The sequence below is a fragment of the Callospermophilus lateralis genome, assembly GCF_048772815.1.
Source record: "Callospermophilus lateralis isolate mCalLat2 chromosome 11 unlocalized genomic scaffold, mCalLat2.hap1 SUPER_11_unloc_1, whole genome shotgun sequence".
In the NCBI taxonomy this organism is placed as follows: Eukaryota; Metazoa; Chordata; class Mammalia; order Rodentia; family Sciuridae; genus Callospermophilus; species Callospermophilus lateralis.
In genome coordinates, this window is record NW_027510153.1 from 3,558,540 (window position 1) to 3,585,838 (window position 27,299).

The window sequence follows — 27,299 nt, forward strand, 5'->3', positions numbered from 1 at the left end:
CCAGGCTGCATGCATGCCAGGCGAGACTGCACTACCGCTTGAGCCACATCCCTATCCCCTCCAGCACACATTTTTAAATGCAGTTCATGGTCAGGTTATATAAGGTTCTGACTTAAATTTGCTTGTAGACTATCACCTATTTGATTTTTATTCTTTGATTAAGCAAACTGCTTCAGTACTCATTACTGGTCTATTCAAGTTTTCTGTTTCATCTTTATTAATCTTGGGAGGGAACACATGTACAATAACTTGTCCATTTTTCCTAATTATCAAATTTTGGAACATACAGTTGTTCATAATAATTTCTAGTATTTCTTTGTATCTCTGTTATATCAATAGTAAGGTATCTTTTATAAAAAGTCTCAGTAGCAATCCTACCAAACAACTCAAAAATAAATAAAAACTTCTTAATAGTACTTCCTTAAAAGAAGACATAGAAATGGTTAACAGATATATGAAAAAAATGTTCAGCATCATTAACAGTTAGAGAAATACAATTTTATACCATAGTGAGAGGTGACTTCATTCTTGTTAAAATGGCTACCCTAAAAAAATTAAAGAGGTGGACTTGGTAGCACATACCTACAATCCTTGCAGCTCAGGAGGCTGTGGCAGGAAGCTCCAGAGTTCATAACCAGCCTAAACAAAAGCAAGGTGCTAATTAACTCAGCAAGACCCTATGTCTAACTAAAATGCAAAATAAGGCTGAGGATTGGCTCAGTGTGTGAGTACCCTTGAGTTCAATACCAATACCAAGAAAAGTAAAATAAATAAATAAATGTTAACAAGTGTTGTCAAGGATGTGGCAAAAGAGAACCATTTTTATAATGTTCATGGTGAAGTAAATTAGCATAGTCACTATGGCAAAATATAGTAATATTTTTTAAAAATAAAAATAGAATCCCCATATAATTCAACAATTTCATCTATTGGAATTTATACAATTAAATTCTTAGTTCAGGGCTGGGGCTGTTGTTCAGTGGTAGAGTGCCTGCATCACATGTGTGAGGCACTAGGTTCAATCCTCAGCACCACATAAAAAATAAATAAATAAAATAAAGATTTTGTGTCCATCTACAACTAAAAATTAAATTATATATATATATATATATATATATATATATATATATATATATATATCCAATAAAATTAGTGAACATTTTATTTTTATAATAAATGACAATCTATAGAAAGTATAATGATATGAATTTTTTCTGTTCTTCAGTTCAGTTAAGACTGTTTTTCAAGTGTCTCTACATTGATATTGAGCTTATTTTTTTCTACACATATCTTAATTAATCAATAAATTCACCTATTCTCACTGAGCACTATCAACAAACAGCCTGGCTACTTGATATGCATAAAAAATTGTGCTGGGTTTGCAAGATAACTGTCTAGAAGAGTGTCAAATACCTTCCTATCACATTTGTAGACCAGAGGGAGTACATCCCTAAGTGTATTTTGATTAGATGTGTCCTCTTTGGTGTCTTTTCAGGCAATAAGCACCGAGAGGTCAGGAAAAGAGATAGGGTTATTTTGGGCCATCTTCTCACTTTGTGTTAAGGTGAGAACTGTTCATGGCACTTGTGTTCAATGGTTCAGTAGATGATCCTGTGCAAACTTGAATCTACAAAGGAGTTGTCAGACAAAACATTTATCAGTAAACTCAAACCAAAATTGCAAAATGCTGCAAACTGGGTGGTTTAAACCAAAGAAGTTAATTTCTCACAATTTTGGATTCTGAGATTCTAATGCCAGTTAACTAGTTCTTGGCTGGCTACCTTATTGCTATATGTTCACAAGTAGAAAGCAAAGAAGCTTTATTCTTTTTCTCTTCCTATAAGGATTCTAATTCCATCATGAGGACTCCACCTTCATAATTTCTTCTAAACTACCTCCAAAAGGTCCTATTTCCTAATAAATTTGCAATAGGGACTAGGACTCCAAACTACAAACTTATAGGTGTCACAAATACTCAGTTCATGACACCATCCTAGATTGCCTTTTTGCAACTATATATAGTAGTTTCTGTTTTAAAAAACATAGTTTAAATATGGTAATCTACACAGGATGCTATGATAACAGATGTAAAGCAAGATTGCCCCATTGACATGAGAAATCATCTGTGATACCCATGAAGCCTATTTAAGGTTATTTTCCAAATAAAGGCACTATTTTATAAATAAGACACCTAGAAAAACTTATTTTACAAATGAAGACACTTAGAGAAGCCAGGGTTAGATTACTAGTAGAGGTACCACTACTTATCTAGGTCCTGAATACACTGTGTGGTGAAAGTGTTTGAATGTTCACATGTAGGTAAATAATTTTACATATTGTAAATGTGAAAATATATATCTGTAATATATACCATCTGTATGTGGTGTTTTCAATCACATTTTGTTACAGGGCATAGAATGGTGAATTGGATATGAGATAAATTTCTCTGTAATTTGTGCTGTTTAGACTCTTCAAGGGCATACTTAAGACCCCTTAAACTTATTCAAAGAAATATGAATATATATATATATATATATATATATATATATATATATATATATTCCTTTTGCATTTTTTTCTAGTTTATTCTGATCTCTTGAAAAAAATGACCTCTAGAGCTACCTTTCCCTCTGCTGTGTGGAATGCAAAATTACTTACTCTTAAAAAAAATAAAGTGTACAAGAGAACACACCTGGAGGGTGGAATATATGTCATATAATCCATACAGAATTATGTATATGAAGATCAAAGCTGGAAAGAATTCAAAAATCATTGACTAATAATTAATATGTATATCATGCTTAAGAAAGCACTTATGTATTCTACATAAGTGAATTTTCAGATTACATGGTTTTATCCTTTCAAGTGCCCAAATCCGACTTTAAAAGTTATGGCTGGAGAGACTTCTAAAGTGCCTAATGCTCCTCTCTCCCCTTTCAGCAGATTCCAGTGATTTGTGTATTGTCATTTGTGTAACTCAGCATTTCCTAAGGAGGGTGAGTTAGACACTCACTTGAACACTGTCTACATTGTCTCATTTATTTGATTCATTTTCCCATCCTTCTGGCTGACACAAGTTTCATACTTAGGCCAGGTGGTAGAGCCAACAACTCTTCAATAGAATGTAAAATGTTGTCAAAATCAACAAAGCTCACATCTTAAATGTTACAGGAGGATTTTCATTGGCCTTATTACTCTTCTTTACTCAATGAAAGGAGTAGTTTCTTGGGTATGCATTATTGATTATATGATTATTTTGTTTTTAGCCACAATATATAAAATGTCTATATCTTTTAGTGAAAAATAGACTGTTTCATCATTTGCTGTTTGGCAATGAAATTAATAAGTAGTCTTTGTTTTCATTTATTTATAAATTAGTGGAAGGTCCCTCTTTCCAGAGTATGATGTTCAGTTTCTTACATGCTAATCACTGAAAATGCATTCTCTATTTTTTCAAAGTGAAAGGTGAACTATGCAGTGATCCTGGTGTGCTGCTTACTGTGGCAAGGACAGGAGAAGGGTTTTCAAATTGCATCAACCTTAATTGAGTATTTGATTACAATATATGTCTTTGATTGATGGCACTGACCTAGGAAGAGTAACTCTATCGATGTCAGGGAAAAAACAAATCTGGGCAGAGTGGTATGTTTCAGCCCTTCCACATTCCAAAGATACCTTCAGTGATGCATGATTTCTCCAAACAAGCCAGAACCTTCAGGGTTCAGTCTACTTGAGAAGCACCTGTTACCTAAGTTTCTTGGGTCTGCCACCTGGGTGGGGAGTGACAGAAGAATACTAGCTAAGCTGAAACTGGTTTACCTGACATTAAGAGTATTCTTGGCAGAAATATACTAGTTATTACACAGAAGCAGAGGAGCTTTGGCAGAGATAACTGGCAAGGCTTGGTGGTGATGGTCAGGAAGCAGGTTTCAAAGTTTATTGCCCAATTTGTTGTTATTATTGTTAATCTTCTATTTTAGCAGCAGTACAAACGCTAAGATTGAAGAAGTCTTCAGTCCTGAGTCAGATTGCAAACGCCAACTGACTTTGTGAGTTCAAATTCTGCCTGTAGAACTTAACTTCCCAAACTTGGGCAATCGACTTAATCTTTTGTTTGCTTCCATTTTCTCATTCACAAAATTTCTACAATGTTTTTAACCTATCTAATAGGATTGCTGTGAGATTTAAATAAGTTATTAAAAAATGGTTAAAATAGGGACTGATATATCATGTTTAATAAATAATTATAGTTATTATTGCTATTATTTACTGAGATATAAGCTTCTTTAATGTTAAGTTTCAATGGTCAACTAAATAATTCTGCATGCATACTATAAGTGATCAATTATTTTAATTAACATCATATACAGGGTGAATTTCAAATTATAAATCTTCCTCTAAGAGAATGAGTTGTTACATGTGGCCTCTCTTCACATTGCCATTCATTTGTGGTAGCTTATCTATGTTATTACATGCATTGTATTAGTACACACACATTGGGTTTGAAAATCACATCTATGGATGCTTCTATTTTGACTGATTTATCTTATTTCACACACTTTTGTTAAAATTCAGATTTAAGTTTGATTTAGATAGTACTTTTATCAGTCTCCCTAAAATCCTTTCTTTAGGTTTCTTGTTGTTCAAAGATCCTACTCATATTTTATGGAATAAAGTGATTAAAAATGTGGAAGAATCAATTAATGATATTATACACAAAATTCCATAGCTACAAATGGTGTTATTTACATTCTAATCACATATAAATGGTCATAATATCCATTGTTTTAATTTACTTCTTGATGTCTTCTTATGATGTGAGATTTGTGAAATACTTTAGAGTCTATAAAAACCCTGATAATCTGACAACTTTCTCATATTCATATATGAATATACACCAGTCAAACTTCACATCATGTACAACTAATTGCCAAATGTTTTCTTTGATATAAGGAGGCTGATTCATAGTGGGATAAGAAGAGGATGTATGAGAGGAATAGACAAACTCTAGGTAGGGCAGAGAGGTTGGAGGGGAAGGGAGGGGCATGGGGTTAGAAATGATGGTGGTATGTGATGATCATTATTATCCAAAGTACATGTATGAAGACATAAATTGGTGTGAATATACTTTGTACAAAACCAGAGATATGAAAAAATTGTGCCCTATATGTGTAATAAGAATTGTAATGGACCCTGATGTCGTATAAAAATTAAATAAATAAATAAATAAAAATAAAAACCCTGGTAATCTGACAACTTTCCAATATTCATATATGAATACATACCAGTGAAACTTCACATAATGTAATATACACACACACACACACACACACAAACACACACATATACATATATTTATGTATATGATTATATATGTATATAGATATAATATACATAATGTATATACATATGTATGAACAATATATATATGTATACATATATTCTAATACTTATTCTAATTAGGATTCCATTCTTATGGGTGAACATGATATGAAGTTTCACTGGTGTCTATTCATATATGAATATGGGAAAGTTGTCAGATTATCAGGGTTTTTATAGACTCCAAAGTATTTCATAGGTCTCACATCATAAGAAGACATCAAGAGATAAATAAAGACAATGAATATTATGACCATTTACATGAGATTAGAATGTAAATAACACCACATATGTATGTATTATATATTGTTAATACATATGTATATACATATATGTATATTATACATGTTATATGTATTATACATATATACATATACTATGCATATATATATGTGTATATATGTATGCATATATATACAAAGCCATTCTTGGTCAAATTAAGAGTGTAATTCAAGTTTTTTATTAAAGAGTTACAGTTAAGACAAAGATTTTCTCAAATTCAAAAACACACTAATTAACCTAGAGTATATATTGTTCTGTGTCAGATTAAATTAGAACCTTCCTATAAGACTAACTTTTTTATAACTGTGCTTTTAAGCCCCCATCTTCAGATATAATCTCATTCTGAAATACAATAGTTCAGGGCTTCAACATATAAATTTATTCCACAAAGTAATACGTAATTGTTTCAAAATTAAAGGTATATTCTATATTAAAGTTTATTGTAAAATATTTTAAAAATCAAAAACTGATAACTGCAATAATGGTGTCCATAGGATCTAAAACACTATATCATTTTCTGTCACTTAAATTCAATTGAAAATTTTACAAGCCCAGTCCTATAATATCATTACTGGGTATAGGAAGGAACGTAAAATTTTCCAACATTTAGAATGCATGTTTTAGAACTAAATAACCAGTTATTATAGATGTAGCATAGCTTTCATATTTCTGTTTCTTTCTACTACCAGTTTATAATTATGCCTTTTAAAATTTGTTATGTATTTAAATTTGTATGCTGTATTTTATTTAGCCTATTCTATGTACTTTTAGTAAGAGATGAATATGTGTACTTGCTTACTTTTTCATGTGAACCTAAGTATGATTTCTTTCTCCCACATAACATTTTCTTTGGATTCTATGACCAACTTGAATAGTATTAGAGAAGGAGAGACGCAGCTTCCTCGTTATCATAATTAACTTTTTAAATTTTCCTACTTACATTTCAAATGCTATTAAACATCAAATCTGCCTTTGGATAAATTAACTATTGAGGGAAATCACATACCATCATCTTAATTACATATATAGCAAGTTGTTTCTCAAACTGTAAATATGGTCTTGAATCCCAAGGTACACACCATTCATTCAGAAAAAAATATATAGAAAAAATCCAGTTCAAAGAAACTGTAATATATATGATAAATATAAAATAAGTCAAAATAATTTTTTAAATATATCAATACACAAAAATATTTTGTGTCAATTGTTGACAATCCTTTTACTTTTTGCAACAGGAATGGAAAGAAATAAATCCAACAGAAAGAGGATACTTATCAATAGTTTCTATGTTAAGAATACCAGGTTCTTGACAAGGGCAATACAGAGAGGCTCAAAGACACTTAAAGAATAAGTAGAATTCCAGATTCAAACCCTTTCCACAGATGTCTTTAATTTAGAAGACACCTTTATTTAAATAGTGAATCAGATGACACAGAATTAAAAAGCTACTTTAAAATATATGAATATGTATGTAATTACCGATACCAAAATAAGTAGAACCAATCAAAATTTTATAATTTGAAGTATCCTTCTAGGAAATGTCTGTATTCTGATGATGGTGATTTGTTTTTCAAATGAAAATTAGAATTGGTCTGAAGCTTGTTCAAGACATTCATGTGGCACAAACTTTTTTATTTTAACCTATTTCTATGGAACATTTTTGGTGTCTTTACTTTTGATTTAATATAAAAATATAAATTATTCATGCCATACAGAGATGTATAATTAGTCTCATAGTATTCTGTAAATAGAATGTCATTTCAGGTGAAGGATGAGACACTGTTACCTGGAGTTACACACATCATCTAAATGGCTGCCTGGCTCCAATCTAAGATCAAGACCTTCCAAGATTCCATTCTGCTTTTCATGAATAGTTTTACATTATTTTGAACAGGGTATAAATTGCTCAGATACTATTAACATAAGAATGATATGGAACAAATTAATCAATATGTATACATGGGGTGGTTTCCATATGTTCATGAAGAAACCACAAGCAAACATGATAGTTAGATCCATTAACATGAGAATAAAATTACTATAAAAGCAAATAGTGTATCAAGTGGTAGAAATAATAGAAGTGATGCAGCTACTGGCATCAACAATACATTACGGACTAGATATTTGAGGAGTGGAAAACAGAACTACACAAAGGGATTCATTTCATAGGAATTGTGTGTTGTTTATATAATATACTGTTTTATTTTTAACCATGGTACAACACTAATGAAAATATAAACTAAAGTAATAGTAGTATTGAACTTTTTTTTTCTTTTGCCAAGGTGTGTCTAAGCACATGCATCAATGTATTAATGCTTCCATACTTTCATCAAGCCATCATGGGAGATATTATTGCCATTCTCATTTCTCAGGTAAGGATGCTAAGACACAAGGTATTTACCACATTTGTCCAAGGTCATAAAGCCTCTAAAGAGAGCCAGAATTGAGCCCACTCAGTGTACATCAGCACTGATGGTGTGACCATGTTCTATCCATCCTTTCTGCTACTCATTTGTACACACACTCAACCACGATAAGAGCTCTGTAAAGGGATCAGACCTGGAATAATGCTAAATACAATACATAAGAGATACCCAAGCTTCAAGATGCTTGAAATATTACAAAGGAGGTGCTCAATTTTTAAAAGCTATTATTTTTATTTAAAAAGTTTCTAGTTAACTTTTTGAGGTGGTTGAATCTAACTACCAAATAATATTATTTAAATAATTACACAAATAATAGCAATGTGCTATGTACACTGTGAATAATTAAACTTGATTAGATTCAGCATTGCATATATTTTGATATTTCATGAAAAATAGTAGTTTTCTCCTAAAAATTAAAATCAGACATCTACTACAAGTTTTATCTTCCTAAATTTAAAAACAATATGTCACTTTAAAAATCTTAGAAAAATCATAGCAGTTTTCAAACTAAAGAGATGTTTTCCTTCTTATCAATGTTGGCTATTCTTTTTTCTTTGGTTTACTAACCAGAATTAAAATTGCTATTGTATACATTTTCATGTATTCAAAGCAATAATTGGCTTCATTCTGAATGAGTGTTAGTGAAAGTGGGGCATTGTTTATGACTGTATTGGCCTTTTCTTCCTGTGCCCTGATGCCCCTTTCACATTTCCATTGCCCACCTAATACCCATTTTGAGGGGGTATGTATCAGGAATTGTACCCAGAGGTGCTTAACAACCCTGAGCCACATCCCCAGTACTTTTTATATTTTATTTTTGAGACAGGGTCTCACTAAATTGCTAAGGGACTTGCTAAATTGCTGAGGCTGACTTTGAATTTGCAATCCTCCAGCCTCAGCCAGCCTCAGCCTCCCAAACCACTGGGATTAAAGGTGTATGCCACCACATCCAGCCCAATACCCATCTTTTAATCATTCACAAGGATGACTGAGGATAACTCAACTTTCTTAGATGGAACTATAAAGTGCTAAATTTACCTAAGACAAATGTATATAAGGGCTAAGACATTTAAAACTGGCAGAAATAAAACATGTAAATTGAAAGCAAAGTAAACAATTTTGTGTTTTCACATGTAAATGACAGCATGTAAGTCAATCTTCAAACTCTTGTTTGGTTTTCTATAATTCTCTGTATTTTGTTGTCCTCCACATTTCTGCCATCCTCAGATTGGATCTGGCAAACTCTCAGGAGGAGAAGAAAAAAAGCCTTTTTGATGCCTTCTAAAGGGAAAGGAAAACATGCAAAAGCCTCCAGCTGTTTATCTGTCATATTCTCTAGTTAGAGTTCTAAAGAAGGATACCAAGATTGATCAAGATCAATTAAATTTTTTTTTCTGGAACATGATACAAATACATTGTACTCTGAATTAATCATGGATAGTAGGAAAGCACATACTTGTAAATATAACAGATCCCTCAGTGGGAGCAGGGAGAAAGAAAAGAAAAAAAGGGTATTTGGTCATTTGGTAATCAGGTAAAGCATCTGCAATGAGATATTATTTAATGCTATTTAATTGTACTAAAGGATTTGAAATGACCAATAAACTAATTTTTCAATTTTCTCTTAGTTATGTTGGATTTCAGGAGACATGGCATTGATCAACACTCAGTATATATTTTGGAATTTTGAGGAATTAAAGCCAATGACTTATAACCAGTAAATCAATAGAATGAAATTATTCAAATAGCTTCTTAAAGAATAATGGATTTTTCTCTTTTATTGCTTTTCCAATCTCTACCTTCTTTTCTGTACAAACAAACAAACTATAATCATGTGTAAATAGCCATGGGACATATCATTAAACAAAAAAGCTTTGGATGCACTGGTTGGGGCGATGAGAACCAAGTTGAATTGACTAAAATTTCTTAACTATAAGTGTCTCATTATTTGTTGAGAAACTGCAGAAATGCATATAATTAGTGAGGTTTCTTAAAATATGAAGCTTACAAAGCAAAATGCCTATGAATTAGAGACAGTTTACTCTGCCTGTATCACAGGCAATCTATACTATGATTCATGGAAATCCAAATTATGCTCAACAAAAGAAACAGTGTAGCAACTCTTCCAGGTAATAAAATTCATTCCATTTTTCACCCCTCAGAATAAATGGAAATGCGGTGACTTGAAACTATTCAGTAAGTAAAAGAAGCTTTCATTTCTAAGCTGCAACTAAGTGATTTTCTGTACCATTGGAGTATCTGTTGGCCAGGTGGACAATATAAAATTCTCCATATAGAGATTAAACCATACACTTTAATCCAAATATTCATTAATTTCTAAAATAAAACAGAGGTAGATATACCTTAAATACTCAGAGAAAACCTGAATCATCTGGAATTTTAGATATCTCATACCCTAAAAAATAGGTTTATATAGAAGTTATTTGTATGAAAATATGTCAGGTGTGTGCATATTGAAGTGAATTTAACTATGGTGTGTGCACATTGAAGTGAATTTAACTTTATAAGTATAGTGACACTATTGCCAATATCCTGTCTTTCACAGTTGAGCCTATTAAACCTTCTCAGAATAATATCTTCTCCTAGGCAGAAAACAAACAAAAAATTATCCCTGCCTACCACCTATTTTCATATGTCACTATTAACAAAAGATTAATTTATGGTATGTTAATATGTTTTTCTCCATTATAAAATGAGGTGTTTGACAGCACACTTTTTAATAGGTACCTTTGCCTCATAATACACTTCTCACAATATGGAAAAGAAGGAAGACCTTGATTTGCTTAAGATTGATGTATTTTTATAACTAATATCACCATCATGTAACACTAAATTTAAAGTACTTTCATAAAGCAACAATCCAATTATAATGTTTTCTTCAACGAAGTTAATGTCTACAATTAATTTTAATTTGTAAGAACAGCAAGATTGGACTCAGAAATATTAATTTCTCAAATATATTAAGTTTGGAAACTGAGAAGGTTTCACAAATAAATATGTGTTAACTATTTGCAGTCAGTTGAAAATGATAAAATATGAATCCTAATGTATTTTATCATTAATATGAAAATTAGGAAATAGCCCATTTTTTTATATATTAACTATTCTTGCTTTGAAATTTTCATAAAAGTTCAAAATGTCTGTAGACTCCACAGGCTGATAAATATCAGGTTGTGGCCAAAGCATTTATCTCCCATCAAAATAATATGCAATCCATGATGATTTGATTCTTCTGTTTTCCTCCCTTGGGGTATCCATGAACCTACTGTAACCTCCATGGTATCCCTAAAATCTCTAAGTTTGGCTTTAAAGTCAATATATGATCAGGTCTGGCCTCCTTCTGAGCAGAGAGCACATTGCTCAGATACTACATGTACAGGGCTTGTTAGTATTGCCATGGAAAGCTCAAATATTTTTATGTTGGAAGAAAAACAGAATAAAATTGCAAAATTGAGATTAATGTCAAATATAATAGAATCTCATCTTAACTGATTATTTCAAATTTTCAAGAGATACTTATTTCTATGCTAATTAGCAAAAAATGTTTTTGTGCTATAATCAATCATTATAATTTCTGCTCTATTTCTATTATTTTCAATTTCCTTCTCCTCTAATATTTCTCCTGAGCATTCTAACCTTCTGCTGATAAGTGTTAATCATACTGAATAACCCATTCATATTTTATAAGTAGCATTGTGTGAGAGATCAATTCTCATCCCTCTTCTGTTCTCTAGCCGGAACACATATCTGATTTAATTTGTTGTCCTTGAAGTTTGGTGGTTAGTTTCTCAGGTAGCTAAGAAAACTTCAGGCTAACAGAAACTATTCAGAGAAAAGTTATTGTGAAAAGATTGTTCTCAGTTCCCAAACTGAGGGTCATTTACAGCAGCATGACCTTGACAAGTGTCTATAAGTCAAACAATGTCTCGCCATAAACGATTTGGGGTGACAGGCCCATAACCCATTGCACACATAGATTGGATTCCCAGCAGGACTCGTGCTGGCTCACACTTCTTGCCTCACACAGCAATACCAGAAAAGTTACAGTTAGGAAAAAAGAAATTTCTATCTGATATCAGGAAAGTAAAATCTTATATTGCAACAAAGTAAGTGAAAAGTGAACACATAGTATTATTAATATCAGATTCTGGATCAAGATTCACCATCACATAGCTCAGAGGGCATTCACTGATGTCCATGATATAGTCAGTGATCATTTCATTTCTATGAATAAATTTGTGCAAGTCACATTCCTGTACTTTGGGGACTAAGAATGAAATAAGATTAAAGCTATTATTTTAGAAGTGAATTAAAACTCTAAATGACTACTCCTCCTCCCCTGAACATACTGGATGAAGAGTGAAGGAGATAATTAGCTTTTGTGACTTCTTCACTATCCAGGCACTTCTATCCTAGCCAGTCCATGTTGTCTAATAAAAATATATGCATACTTTACTATGTTTTTAAAAACAAGACCTTATTGTCTTGGTGGGCCTAATAGTTATTATTGTGAGTGAGTATAGAAAGCATTTTTAAGGTATCTTCAACAATTATAGGTAAAATAAATATAACTGGTATCACATTAGTGATAAAGCCACAGGTATCAGGACTATGGCAGTTGTTTATGACCTTGACATTTAATTTAAGGTAATGTTGACTGTCCATTGGACATAAGTAAGAGCAAAGATATGCATTGTCCACTTAAGCTCAGAATTCATCAGGTGTGATGTATGGATGCAAAATGGAAACAAGTGCAGTTCTCATACAGATCCAGTTATCTTCCCCAACACACCTACATGATGTGAGTGAGTATCATTTATTATCAGGTTATTCAAAGGTCCCAAAGTACTGGCTCATGATAACTACTTTCATGATCCTGCTGTCATGATCACTCCTGAACACAACTTCTAAAGACAGCATCTTACAGATACACCTCAGTCAGTGAAGGTCAATCCAGAATGAATTTTTACTCTTTACTGGTATAACTTTATTTCTTGAAGACTATACTTCTCTCACTAAATCTAGTAAATTTTACAACAAAGACAAATTAATTTTATAAAGATAACATAACTTATTTAAAAACTATAGGGAGAAAAATTATAAATAAATTAGGAAAATAAATATACTTAAAAGAAAATAAAAATTAAATCTCACCATGGACTTAAAAAATGAATGGGGCCTATGTTATACTAATGGACTAGAAATGCTTGCACATTTGTGTGTTTGCATATAAACATCCCCAATTCTATGTTGACAAGGGTACAAATTAATAGTAATAATCACTAAATAAAACACAATCAAATTATATTTAGAATAATTTACATTTTTAGCCTCAATCATACCTATTCTAATCATCAATACAAAGGAAATAATATAAAAACAACAGATATATATGTGACGATGTTCAAAGGAAAGGGATTTCTTAAAATGAATGACAGGAAATAACTATTCTAAGAGTAGAGAACTGAGCTTTTTTTTATAAGCTTAGCAAATAAAATGTTAAAATGATAAAAATCTAAGGTAGCAAAGAATACACCCTACATGTAAGTATTGTGACTGAGTTGTAATTCTAGCTTTACTATCCCATAACCATGAAGCCTTATAGCAGTTACTTACATCTGCTAACTCAAAGTTTCCTTCTATGCAAAAAGTGAAGCTAAAAACAACATATGAAAGTTGTTATGAAGATGAAATAAAAGTATACAGAAAGTCCTCTGTAAGTTTTGATTATGGTTAGGACTATAACTTTCATTTTTACTATAGCCATGTAAACACCATAAAGTTTTAAAATAAGAATGCAATAAGAACAAAATAAAAATCGTATCATATATATATGATAAAAGCATGAAGCCACACACCCCTCAAATAAAAAGCTATTTTAAAAGCCCAGCATGTTATTAGGGTGATGATATTTTATTTGAATTTTATCAAATATGTTATCATATCTGACTTTTACTTACCAATAAACTTTTGGCCTCAAGGCTTAATAATAATTTGTCTATATACTTGGTTTTCTCCAGAATAACAGTCATTACTTATGTTTCAATGAAATACTCTTTTTCCTTTGTTTTTCTTTCTATTATTAATTTATGTCTTTGCTTTCATTTATTTTTATTTTTTACTATTACTTTACCAAAATTTTTGTAATTAAAAACAGTTGATAACAGTTGCTGATAGCCTCTGTGAATGTTCAAAGTAAGGGACATTTTGAGATGACATGCCCATGAGTTTTCTTTTCTGAATCTTAATTCATGGTTCCAACCATGACATAAATTCATTTGCATTTGATTTGTCAACAGAGAGAAATATTTATAGAATTATAATGCATATTCTTTTGTCATTAATATAAAGTCATTCAATTATATATAAATTGCTATTTGTTGCTCCTGTCTTTACTATATAATATAAAAATATTTCTGGGACACTTCTTTATTTATTTATTTTGGGTCTTGAGGATTGAAGCCAGGACTTTAAACCACTGAATTACATCCCCAGTCCTTTTTTGTATTTGATTTAGATACAGGGTCTTGCTGAGTTGCTTAGGGCCTCACTAAGCTGCCGAAGTTGGCTTTGAACTTACAATACTTCTGCCTCAGTTTCCAGAGCTTCTGGGATTACAGACCTGTACCACCAAGCCTAGCCATTTCTGAAATTTTCAACAGCATTTAAAAATATCCTGGGATTTTTAACAGCATTTAAAATATATTTTTAAAGTTGTTTGATATGACAGTTTATTTCTCTAAAAAGAAGACTCAGCATATTTTACATGGTTGTCTATGTAAAATACTGAGAAATTGGGTTTATTGTTCCAGGGTAAGCCACCTGCCATGAAGGCTATTAATTTTATGGTTGCATATGTTAGCATTAGCTGCTTGGAGGAAAGCCATCATGTGTCACATTCTTTCTCTCTTAGAATTTTTCTTCTAATACCTGCATGGAATGCATAAAAATTCAACAAAAACAACTAAATAAATTGAAAATAAGTATGAGCCAAATGGTTATTACTATTGTGGGAGGATAAATTTTTCCTGTGTTTGATTTGTATGTGTATCACTTAGAGTAATGGCTGCATTAATTTGTTTGAAAATTGGTAAAACAAATTTGCTTCAGGCTCTGACCTCATATGCCAAGATGAGCCCAGTTTGAATTTGTAGAGTTGAATTATAAACCTCTGAAGAGCAGTTTTATTATGAAAATGCTAATACCACTTTAACTCCAGAAATATTCATAATCTGGCTGATATTTGGTTGAAGAAGAGTTATAGGTATACTAACTATTAACAACAGTCTGTCCTAAAAATAAAGTGACAAAAAGTGCAGACAAGAAAACTGAACAAAGGGACAGTATTATAGGAAATAAATTTTTGAATAAGTAGAAAAGTGAGATAATTTCAGAGGATAAATATTGAAATGTTTTGATATTTTCTTTTAAAGAAAATGATATTACTTCAGAAATTTGACTCTCAGTGTTTTAATGGAGTCCATGGTAAGCAAATCATGTAGGAAAATTTTTCTATAGCATTTGATATCAGATTATTTAAAGTTTGCACTGCAGTACCAAGACTTTTACATGATTAGACTAAATTGTTTTCCTGATTTATATAAATATGGTTTTGATTTATATGTATATGGTTTTACTTAAGTAGTATACATGTATTCATCAACTCTCCTAGGATGTAAATTTAATAATTTGGAACTATGTGATCATTTGCATGATAGAGTTTTCTGATTTCATTGTGCTAGTATTATGCAGCAGAAGGAAGATAGCAGTCTATGTTAGAATTAAATTATGTTAGAATTAAATTTTGTATAAAGCAAATGATCTACCTCTGAAATACTTCCACAGCTCTTTTTCTTTTATTTTGGGATGAAGGCTTGCTAAATGGCTCAAGCTGAAGTTGGCATTCTCCTGTCTTAGCCTTGTGAGTGGCTAGAACTACAGGTGTGCACCACTGTGCCCAATTTCCACTCAGGTATATCTTTTGCTTCACTTTAGGTTTAAAATGATATTCTCAGAATAGTCACAGCCATTATTTACAGATCAGCTACTTAAATTTTACCTTAAATTTCAGAATATCCATGGATTTACAAATAAAAAACTGAATTTCATAAAAGTTTCAAAATACACCTGAAAAATACTAGTATAAATTGGCACCATATGGATTTTAGTGGAGAGTTCTTAATTATTAAATTTTATTCAGTAAGTATGTTTAAATTTCATAATTTGAGCCAGGAATGGTGGCACACACCTGTAATCTCAGGGATATAGAAGACTGAAGCAGGAAGATCACAATTTCCAGGTGAGCTTGGGCAATATGGCAAGATCTTTCCTCAAAATAAAACAAAATGGGCCTGAGGATGTAGCTAAGTGGTAGTGGTGCTTGTGTCACATGTGTAAGGCCCTGGGTTTGATCTTCAGCACCACATAAAAATAAATAAATAAATAAATAAATAAATAAATAAATAAATAAATAAATAAATAAATAGTATTATATTAATCTACAACTAAAAAAAATAACTAAAAAAAAGAAATAAAACAAAATGGCCCAGGGATGTTGCTTAGTAACAGAATATCCTTTGGTTCAAACTCCAATACTGCAGAACAAAAATAAAACTACCTAAATAAAATTAAAAAGTAAGTGAAATTCACAATTTACATAGTTGAGCAGACATTTAAAGCACATTTGACTAAACATTTAGATTTCAATTTTTGAGAAACTAAAAGGATTTAACTGAAATAATATAGTCTCTACTAAAGTTTCCAAAGCATTATAAGTAGCCACAGGTATTTAATGTCTGAACACCTAAAAATAATGTTAAGCATATAATGATTATTTCATGTTCAAAATGTGTTCATCTTAGGAGGACCACCATTCCTTCACATAAACACATAAATGTTTTATTCTTTATCATAAGAAATGAAAAATTATCAAAAAGCAATCTCAAACTTTGTTTGAAGATTTACAATATCATTTGCATATCTCAAATTGCCTGCAGCTCAAGAGATCATATGGAAGAAATGCGTCAATAAATCAAGTATTTCAGTTATATTTATAAAAAAGCACTACTAGTTTTATTATTTTCTTTTGAATCTTATGAAAATAGTACAGCACCACTGAATTCAGTAGTTTAAAACTTGTAATTGAATATATGTTATTATAGTGAATACTTTTTTATTTTATTTACACATTGGTAGATGGGTGGCTAAGCAATTTCTATCATTTCAAAATTTTACAGAGCTGTGAAACTATGATATTTTGGAACAAAAATCCTTAAACTGGGGTCTTAGCACTCACAGTATTCAGTTAATTTACTTGAGTACAGTATGAGAATTTCAGAACGTATGATAATCCTCAGTGTATCAGGGTAAGAAGAATTTTGTTTACTTTTATTTTTATTTCCAATTTATCATAGACCAATATTCCATTTACACAGTTTTCAATGAGGCAAAGGTAACAATAAGTGTAATTCTTGCTATTTGTACAAATATCTAAATAAGTATATTAAAATTGTTCATTTGTGTTCATTTTAATATTCTTATTTGGGTAATGTGGATAAAACAAAATATCATTCAAACTGAATGAACCCAGTGATGGATGATGAGATTTTATATATGTTATACATAATAATGCAAATGATAACATGATATCACAATTCTATCTATAGTAATGGCTCATGCTTTAGAATGCTTAGGATGAAATGTAGTCCTGATAATCAATAATTATTTTTAAATAAAAAATTACAACTTTGCTTCAATTTTTATTTGTGTATCTTAAAGAGACTCTTAGAAACTATTCATTAAATTTCTTTTTTCTCAGTGTAAACTGATGTATTTATAGTAATATTATAAGATTATTTGAAAAATAAATGATACAAAAATAAATGGTACAATATTTCCTTTATAGTAATATTATAAGATTATTTGAAAATTAAAACTAAATGATTATAATTATAATCTCTTACAAAGTGCTTGATATAAAGTGAAGTGAAATATAGATTAAATTGAGTCTGCTTAATAAAATCCTTTCCCATTATTTTCTTGTCCTTAAAGATAAATCTTGGCAATATCTAACCAGTTGCTTTTGTTATGCGCATTTAGAAGAAAAAATAATTTGATTTTCCATTTTTTTCAAAATCAGTAAATTTTTCTTTGTACTTATTTTTCTTTTCATTTAATCTAAAATATATAGAATAGAAATACTATACATGAAACCAAATGTCTCATACATTTTTACTATTTTAATTCTTAAAAATATTTCTAATGGATAAAAATAGTGGCAATTTAAAATGTTGACCTTGAAAGTGAAATATTTTCCTGATAATATACAGGTCATTAGGTCAATTTTTATTTTAGGTTTTATACTTTTTTTGTAAAACTGTATGTAATTTCCACTTCTAAAATGATAATTGAATCATTGATTAAATATTTTGTGATGGGTTATTTTTCATTTTTATTACAGGCTTGAGTTTACAAAATAGGATTCAAATTACATAATACACCACAATAACAAATTCATAGATCAAAATTATGGCAAATCTATCAGGATTATAAGCTGCTTCGGAAAATCAAAACACCTGTTCAGAATTTTATGATTATACTTATTACTGCTTATTTGGAAATCAATTTTACATCGAAACAATATTCTGTTTGAATTTTCACAAACAAATTTATATTTATTGAAATAGTACCAGTCTTTTAAGAAAGTTATGATTTTTAACTGATGTTGGATTTGTATTTTTAAAATACTTGCTGATAGATATTAAGATTCTTCATTCTGAAACTCTTTTCAAAATAAATGTGCTTGGCTACAATTATATATAATTTTCGTCTGGGTAACAAATTTATGCCATTAAATATTTTTCTAATTTTTACTACTAAAAAAAAGAAAAACACAATTGGAATAATAGAAGTTACATGACATTTTATATGACCTGGTAACTGAGCTCCCCCAGAAAGCAACAGCCACAGTGCTAATGAGAATATATATACATATGTGTAGATATATTTAGCAACATGACTTGACCATTTTAAGCTTAAATAATTTTTAAAAGTCATTGTGCTCTCTATAATGAATACTGAGAGGCATTTGTATATAAAAATTTAATGCTATTCATCAGGAAATCTTAATTCTTGTGAGTGTCCTGATAAAACATAGAAACTCATTCATCATTCAAAGTTAAGCAGGAGTTAGAGGTTAGGGTGTTTGTCTTCTCTGGTGGCAGGGCAGCTTCACACTCTCCCTCCAGCCTGACTTAGCTATCAATTTTCCTTTAAGATCAGCCAGCATTACATTGCTCTGTGTGCTGATACTATCTGAGATAACTTTGAAAAAAAGAACCACAGAAGCAAAAGCATGTGAGTAGAGCTTCCTGAATTTCTTGATATTTTCCTCTGTTTCATCCTAATGCATTTATAAAAAGTAATTCAAAGTTTTTGAGAAACCATAAAATGGAATATGCTGACTACTGATTCAGAACAGCAAAAATTTTGGGAATCTACCCTTTTGGGTGTCCTTACCCATAGACATGGGTAAGGACAAAGTTCAAAGAAAAAAACAACAACAACTGGATTTCATTTCCAATTGTGCTTTCCTTTAATTCAATATCTGGAATTCCAGCAAGTTTCTTACAGATTCATCTAAATCTAATTATTCAAGCATATTACCTAAAATTTTTAAAACAATCATGTTATGTTAAATAACAAGAGATGGGGGAAAAGCTTGAGTATAACTATAGGCAATTTGTTACCTAGCACAGACAAGTTTCTTCTTCATTCATGTTTCTACTCATATTCCTTTCAGACAGTTATCTTCAATATCTGATTTCTGGTTGTGATTCTACCCCATGAATATTTGTGAAAGATGGAAATATTTGTAAAATCATAAGTATGTATTCAGATATACTATCTCCATTCATTGTTCTTGAAATTATTTTAAAAATCTCTGTTCACATTTTTAAGTCTCATCTTTACTAAGTACTTATCTTCACCAAGAGAGCAAAGCATAATAATATTTAAAAAAAATAAAGGGGAAGAAGAGGAGGAGGAGAGGTGGGAGCGTGGACTTCTAAAATTTCAAAACTAGATTGAAAGAGAACATTGAGAAGACAGGAAACTAGAGTAAATATTAGGAATATAAATGTTGATAAAATTTTCTAATAGGAACTACATGAATATAAGCTTTTAAGTAAAAATTTGAAGAGGTACAGAAAAACATGTAAATCATGAAAATAAGTTAGGGTGTTTGTCAGATTATAGAGACAAATACTTTTATGATTCATTTTTTTCAATTAAGTTTTTGCTGGGTCTTATCATGAGCTCAGTTAATATTTAAAGATAAAGGTTGAAAATGTCTTCTTTTAGCTTAAGTATTGTATATAAGTAAATTATGTACAGTTTTATTCATTCTGTTATCAACCAAAACTAATAATGGTATTTCTTATGGTAAAACAGCCACCTGTCCTTGTGTTGTACTGCACAGTTGTCCCTCTGTAATCATGGGAGAGTGGTTCCAACCTCTACCCTCCACACACAAACACCAAAATCTGCTGGATTTCAAGTCCTTTATATACAGTAGGTTTATATGTTTATATGACTTACTGCACATCCTCCTGTATACTTTTAATCATTTTTACATTATTTATAACATCCCACAAAATATATTGTTCAATATTGTTTAGGAATTACTGTCCAGAAAAATTGTATACTTGTTCAGTAACGATTCCTTTCTTCCCAAATATTTTCAAACACATCATGCATTGAATCTACAACTACATAACCCACAGGTATTCAGGACTGATTGTACTTCAAAGGTCATATAGTATTACAATTATGATATTGAATGTTATAATTTTCTTCATAAATACAAAATTTAAATAACCTCATGTTACTATATCACATTTCATATTCTATTATGCCAAATCATACAATAATTTATTTAATTCATCAGATGGCAATTAAGAATATTTTTAGTACATGATCAACACTGTACTAGATGTTCTGAATATGATGCCAGATATCAAATTTGATGTTAAAAGTCTAATATCCAAAGGTAAGGACTAAACAAACAGTCCCTTAGTGAAATTTTATTCTAATGTAGAAAGCATATAATAATTGTTAACGACACAAATAGCTCTACAATTATAATAAAAGTTTTCATGAAGAATGCTCAGTGTCAATTACAGCACAAAATATGCAAGGTCAGAAAGATTATGAAACTTACCAGAAAAAGATGCAATTAAACTAAGACTTCATAGATAAGGCAGAGCTACTTTGGAAAAGAGGGGAAGGATAGACACTCCACTGAGAGAGAGAAAGCAAATATAAGGCCTCTGGAGAGGAGGAATAAGGGTAGGTGTTGGAGATTAAAGTCAGTGTGCCTGCAACCAAGAGCTACAGCAAATGTGTGGAGTTAAGGTGGCTGGAGCCAGTAGGCAGAAGCCCAGTGAAAGCAGAGTGCTTGAGTCTTTGAAGCAGGGCCATAATATGATGAGACTGAGATTAGGAGAAAAGAATCCCATTTATGGTTCCATTTCAGTAGAGAGAGCAAACTGGAGAGTAGGCAGGTGTCCCAACTTGGCAGCAAGCAGCTATTTCAAGGCCGTGAGAAAGGTGCTGATGGCTCTGGCAGACATAAAGAGAACTCTGGCCTTTGGGGGGGGTTCCAGAAAGAAAAGTTTTTAAAATTTGTTTTATTTGAATATGTGAGAGGGCCAGTAATAAAAAAGCTAATCCTTAAGTTTTAAATTGATTATCTGGTTTGTTGAATATAATATTCAGTAACAGAGAGATATTGGAATAATGATAATAATTTGGGAAAACAAAACAACCCCTAAAATCTGAATAGACATCTTTTTATACAACAAAATAAGTTTTGAAATTAAATCTCTGAAAATCTCTCTCTCTCTCTCTCTCTCTCTCTCTCTCTCTCTCTCTCTCTCTCAGTTTGCAATCAAGCTGGGATCCACAATGATCAATGAAGCCAAAGACACTACAGAAATTCACAGTAACCACACACAGACAAAATAATTTTTCTATTCACTGTGTGTGATCCATTCTTGTTTTGTTTTGCACTTTAACACTTTTGAAATTTGAACACATCTAACATCAGATAATCAACATTAATATCTATATACTTTTTTATGTTGTATTTATTGTTTCCTTTTTTCTTGAAGAATTGCCCTTCAAAATAGGAAATATCTAAAAAATGAGTCAATTGAGAACCAAGAAAATCAATTATTCATTGTCATTCAATTAAAAATGATGACAATAGAAATCACCAACTGTATTTACTTAGATGCTGTATTGAAAGACATTTAATATTAATCTCCATAATGTTAAGAAAAAAAAATGTTATTTTAAGCTATGATTGTATTTGGTAAATTTAGAAAACTACCCATATGTTCATTACTAAACACTATGTTTAGTAATATTTTTAGAAATATTTTAATCACATTAAATTGAGTCTACATTTTTCTACTATTTGGGTGATGTTCAACTTCTTTAAAATTTTTCTGATAATAATATTTCCCCAAAGGGTAGATCCAACACAGCTCTACTATCTACTATCATATTAAAAAAAAAATTAAGTTTTAATTTGTTCTATATGACAGCAGAATGCATTACAATTTATATTACACATATAACCACAATTTTTTTTTATATCTCTGGTTGTACAAAGATGGTGAATGATATGGACATCATTACACAACATAGTTTTAATGCAGACATGGTCCTGTAGCCATGTATTATTCTGTTTTGCTTTTATTTATATGCTCAAAGTGCCTTTTGTCTTGTAGAATCATTTTCTTTGATTTTATAAATTGACTTATGATTATAGAGAGAAATTTTATGTGAGAGGCATCAAAGTGTTTTCTATTAATTAGGTCATTTACAATATACCATCCATTTTCTTTTACCCCCGAATTACAGAATGAAGGCAGAAGGTTAAGGAATGATCTAATTTTCATGCAGTTCATCATACCAGAGTCAAGGGGAAAAAAAGGAAAATTTCCTGCACATGTACCTTATTTCTTGACATATGCAGCAATTCCATTGCTCACTTATGTTTTCTCCAAATTTAGTAATTTGCACAATATTCTTGAGTAGATTCCCCTCCTCAACAAATCTTTTCCCACTAACCTACATCTTATCTTTCCAACTTTCTATCAGTCTCAGTAGCTGTCCAAAAATGAATCATTCCTCTGTATTCTACACAATCTGGTTCTTCCAAAGTGAATTCAGACTCATTCATTTAAATCTCATCCTTAACTATTTTAAAACAAAGTAAAAAATTAAATAAATACAACAATGCATTAGGTTTACAGTTTCTTCCTCTGGCTGTTCACATGTCTTGTCACATGTCTTTGGTCAATATTCTCTGTGTTTGCATTCTTACATTTCCAATGTTTCATTAACTTTGGAAATTGTTTAAATCTACCCTCTTCCTTCTGTTTTTATCACTTATGCTAACGTTATTTCCAAACTGCATCAACATGTTGTGTTCTGTCTCTAGCATTTACCTTTGCAGATCTTCTCTCCTAGTAGTACTTGATCCTCTGAACTTTGTTCCTGCATTCACTGTTGTAATCCAAAGCGTCATCACTACTTTCTGCAATGGCTTTTTAACTGAACTTCCTTCCATTATATGCAAGCTCTAGCTTATCATTTCTCCTAAAATTGCCAGACAGAGCTCTCTATGCCACATGTCTTATAATGCTTCCTATCTGTTTAAAAACCACTGGGATCCATGTATTATTCTTAGTTTTAAACTAAGCAGTTGTATGAGTTTTTTTTCCTTGAAGATGATTATGCCAAAATATCCTTTTTAAAAGACTTTTCTAGCAACCTGCTATTGTCATTTATACACTGAAATACAAAGTCTAATTTGCCTTTCAAGAATATAGATTAGATTTAGTGACTCACTTCTAATGAATAATAAGTAGTGAAAGAACATGGTATGATTATAAGACTGGGTTATAAAAGACAAAACATACAATAGAACCCAGCATCAACCAGAACAGATTCTAATCACAGTCCCAGTTGAGGTTTCAAGTGACAGCCAGCATCATCTACCTGCCCAACAACTGAATACTGGGGACTACAGAGGATTCTGAGTGTTGTTACTAAGTAGAGTAGAGGTGAATTTTTCCTGCCATGCCCTATTCAAAAACCAGATTTCTAAATGTTTTCATTGTTTTAAGCCACTAGGTTTTGGATTTTTATTTCTTATATAAACATAAACAAACAACAAAGAAATCTTAATTTTTTTAACCAGTCACCTTTATTTGGTGTTAATACTCAGGATATGAAAGAATTCAGCCATGAGGCCACTTTCATACTGGAGGCAGTCCCAATCAGGAGTACATAGTATACTCTCTAAACTGACGCCTCTTCATTGGTACTTGCATCACCACTCATGCTTGAGGTACTGTTAAGAAAGGCAGTAGCTGAAAAGCAGCATGCTGCCATCACCATGTTGACACCTGCAATGCTCCCCTTCTTCACGTTGACGTACTTGTAACACTGGTAGTAACCTCTCTGAAATGCTCACCCAATGCCTTTAGGGGAAAAAATACCACATCAATATCCAGCTTGGGCACTCGCCTAGTTTGACATCCATGCGTTTCTTCTCTTTCACTGGCATGACTAATGTCATCCTAAAATCTTAGTGTCTGCTGAGCCAGGCCTTGTAAGGTTCTTATCTTAATCTTTAACCTAACCTTCCACTCCATATTGCATACATAGCTTGAATTATATTAAACTGTCTGCACTTGCCCATAGATACTATATTTTTAGACACTGAAATATTTGAAGACATAAGACCTTAGGAAAGTTCTTTCTGAACACTTCCTAACAATTCTTCCATTTATGGAGAAAATACTATTAGTTAAGATTCAATTCTTGACACCACTTCTCAGTGCCTTTCCATAATCCCCAGTTTGCATTAGAAATCCATTTCTCTCTTTTACCTTAACATCAAATATAACTTGTGTTGGATTAATAGCAAAATGGATAAATGCTCTGTAAGTGTAGTTCATGCAATTAACACATACAATCTATCAGAATATGATCATCAAAATGTTGTAAATTATTTGTTACATTTATAGGAAAAGTCAGCCTTTCTAGCTAGTATTAATTTTACAAGCTAAAATGTGAGCTGTCAGTAACAACTGAAGCAGTGTTAGCTCTGCTCTATTTGCTTTTATTCTTTGGAGAAATACAGTTGGATGATGATTCCATTCAGGAATTATAATCATATCATATCAGACACCTAGGTAGTAGCCACAACACTGATATTTTATTGTTGCCTCCAAATTCAATTAAAAGTAAACCATTTCTTTGCAGCACTTTGATGTGTAGAAATGTTCTTCTCTGAGATTTGAGTCATGGATACAGATCTTGCTTTGTAAACCTAATCTCCTCATAGCTCAACTCTTCTGTCTGTGCTCTCATTATCTTTCCTCTGAACTCTACCTCTTCTACAACCTTATCTCCTTTCCCCGTGCAGCTTTCTCCAATCATATTTTTTTCATAACCATGCCACTTTCTTTCTTCTCTTCCCTATGGGTTCATACCCTGTGGGTATACCTGTGGCAAATGGTTATGCTTCCTTAAAACCATGACAGATAATTCACAGGGGTCCTGGAGAAATCTCTATGGCTCTAACATTCACAGCTGTTCTATGAATTTAAAATTAATTGAGACTATGGTTCAGGGATACTTTTGTCATTTTCCTGGGTTTAAAAAAAAGATATTGGTTGTGCGATCTTATTTTTGTGATAGTATTTTATTTGAATAGTCACAGAAAAAAACTGCATAGATTATAGACCCATCATTATATATAAATTTCAAGTTTTAAATTTCACACTTACAAAATGGCAAATATTAGAAAGGAATGATAGAATGTTGAGTGAAATCCTGTACAATGTGAGATTAGATTTGTGCATGACATGACTTTTTTTTTTTTTTAAAAAAAAAAAGCTTATTTATTTATTTAGGCAATACTGGGGACACAAACAGAGGACCTTGTGAGCTGAGCCACACCCAGCCCATAACTGAATATTTTTTACCAAAATCTGGCTTATTTTTATTTTAAATGTAAATGATTAAATAAATTTAGTTGTTTATGATAAAAAAATTCAGGTGTTTATGATTAAAAAAATCTTTGTTTTTTCTTTTGTAATCAAAATTACACAAAGTCGGATATGGGTTGCATGATAAAGCAACAGTTAATGTATAGCTATGTAACATAGGGAATATTCAAGAACCTTGATAATACTTTTAGATTTCTCAATAAATAAAAATATAATTCCCCTACTAAATATTCTGGCCCTAGGTTTTACACCGTTCTCTTTATTTTCATATTATATTTCATTCATTGGGGTCAGCCAAAAATGTGGTATCCAGAGTGATCATGTCCAATCAATCAAGTAAAAATAGACTTTACAGCATGTATTAATGCACAAATGCCCTTTGTATAAGACAAGAAAGGACTACAGAGGTTGCAAACATATTATTTTCTCTCTGATTTAAAATATCCCCTGAAATTCTTCAGGAATTCTGAAAATGCTCCTGGGAATCTCTTGGTATTTAGTGTTTGAAATATTAATTATTAAAAATAATCCAAAATGTGAAAATGAGATATTCTTGACATTAAAATGGTCTGCCTTACAAATGGTAGATTACCAAATTCAAGTTTTGAGGATTCATATAAAGATATTGAAGTTTTCATAGATCCACAGAGGATTTGTTCATTTACATTTGAGCAATTATCTTCCACATAATCTGAAGATTTGTTTAAAATTAGTAATGTTTACACATGTTTTTCCTTCTAAATAACTATTTGTTTCTATAATAAAAAAATAATAATGCACTAGACAGTAAAAGAGTTAAATTTTTATTTCAAAGGATATGAATATGAAGAAGAGAGTTTGAAGTTGTCAAATGCTTTTCTTCAGGCCCCAATGAGTAGGGTAGCTATCCTTATGTGCTAATGTGAAATATTATGAATCTTTACCCAGGCAGTGAACTTTGGAGTAATTTAGATGAAGAAGTCCACAAGAAGAGGTGGGGGAGGGAGGGTGAGGGACATTTACTATATGTTTAATGAATGTTTGGTAATCCTAGTAGATTTTATATAATTTTCAGCATTAATCTGGACTTTATAACCACTGTATGCCCTTTAGTAAGACA

At 31.2% G+C, this 27,299-nt stretch overlaps 1 pseudogene; it reads right to left on the reverse strand.

Moving 5' to 3' along the window:
• Positions 1 to 24,513: 24,513 nt before the first annotated feature.
• On the reverse strand, positions 24,514 to 24,762 carry LOC143385943 (ATP synthase F(0) complex subunit f, mitochondrial pseudogene; annotated as a pseudogene).
• Positions 24,763 to 27,299: the final 2,537 nt, after the last annotated feature.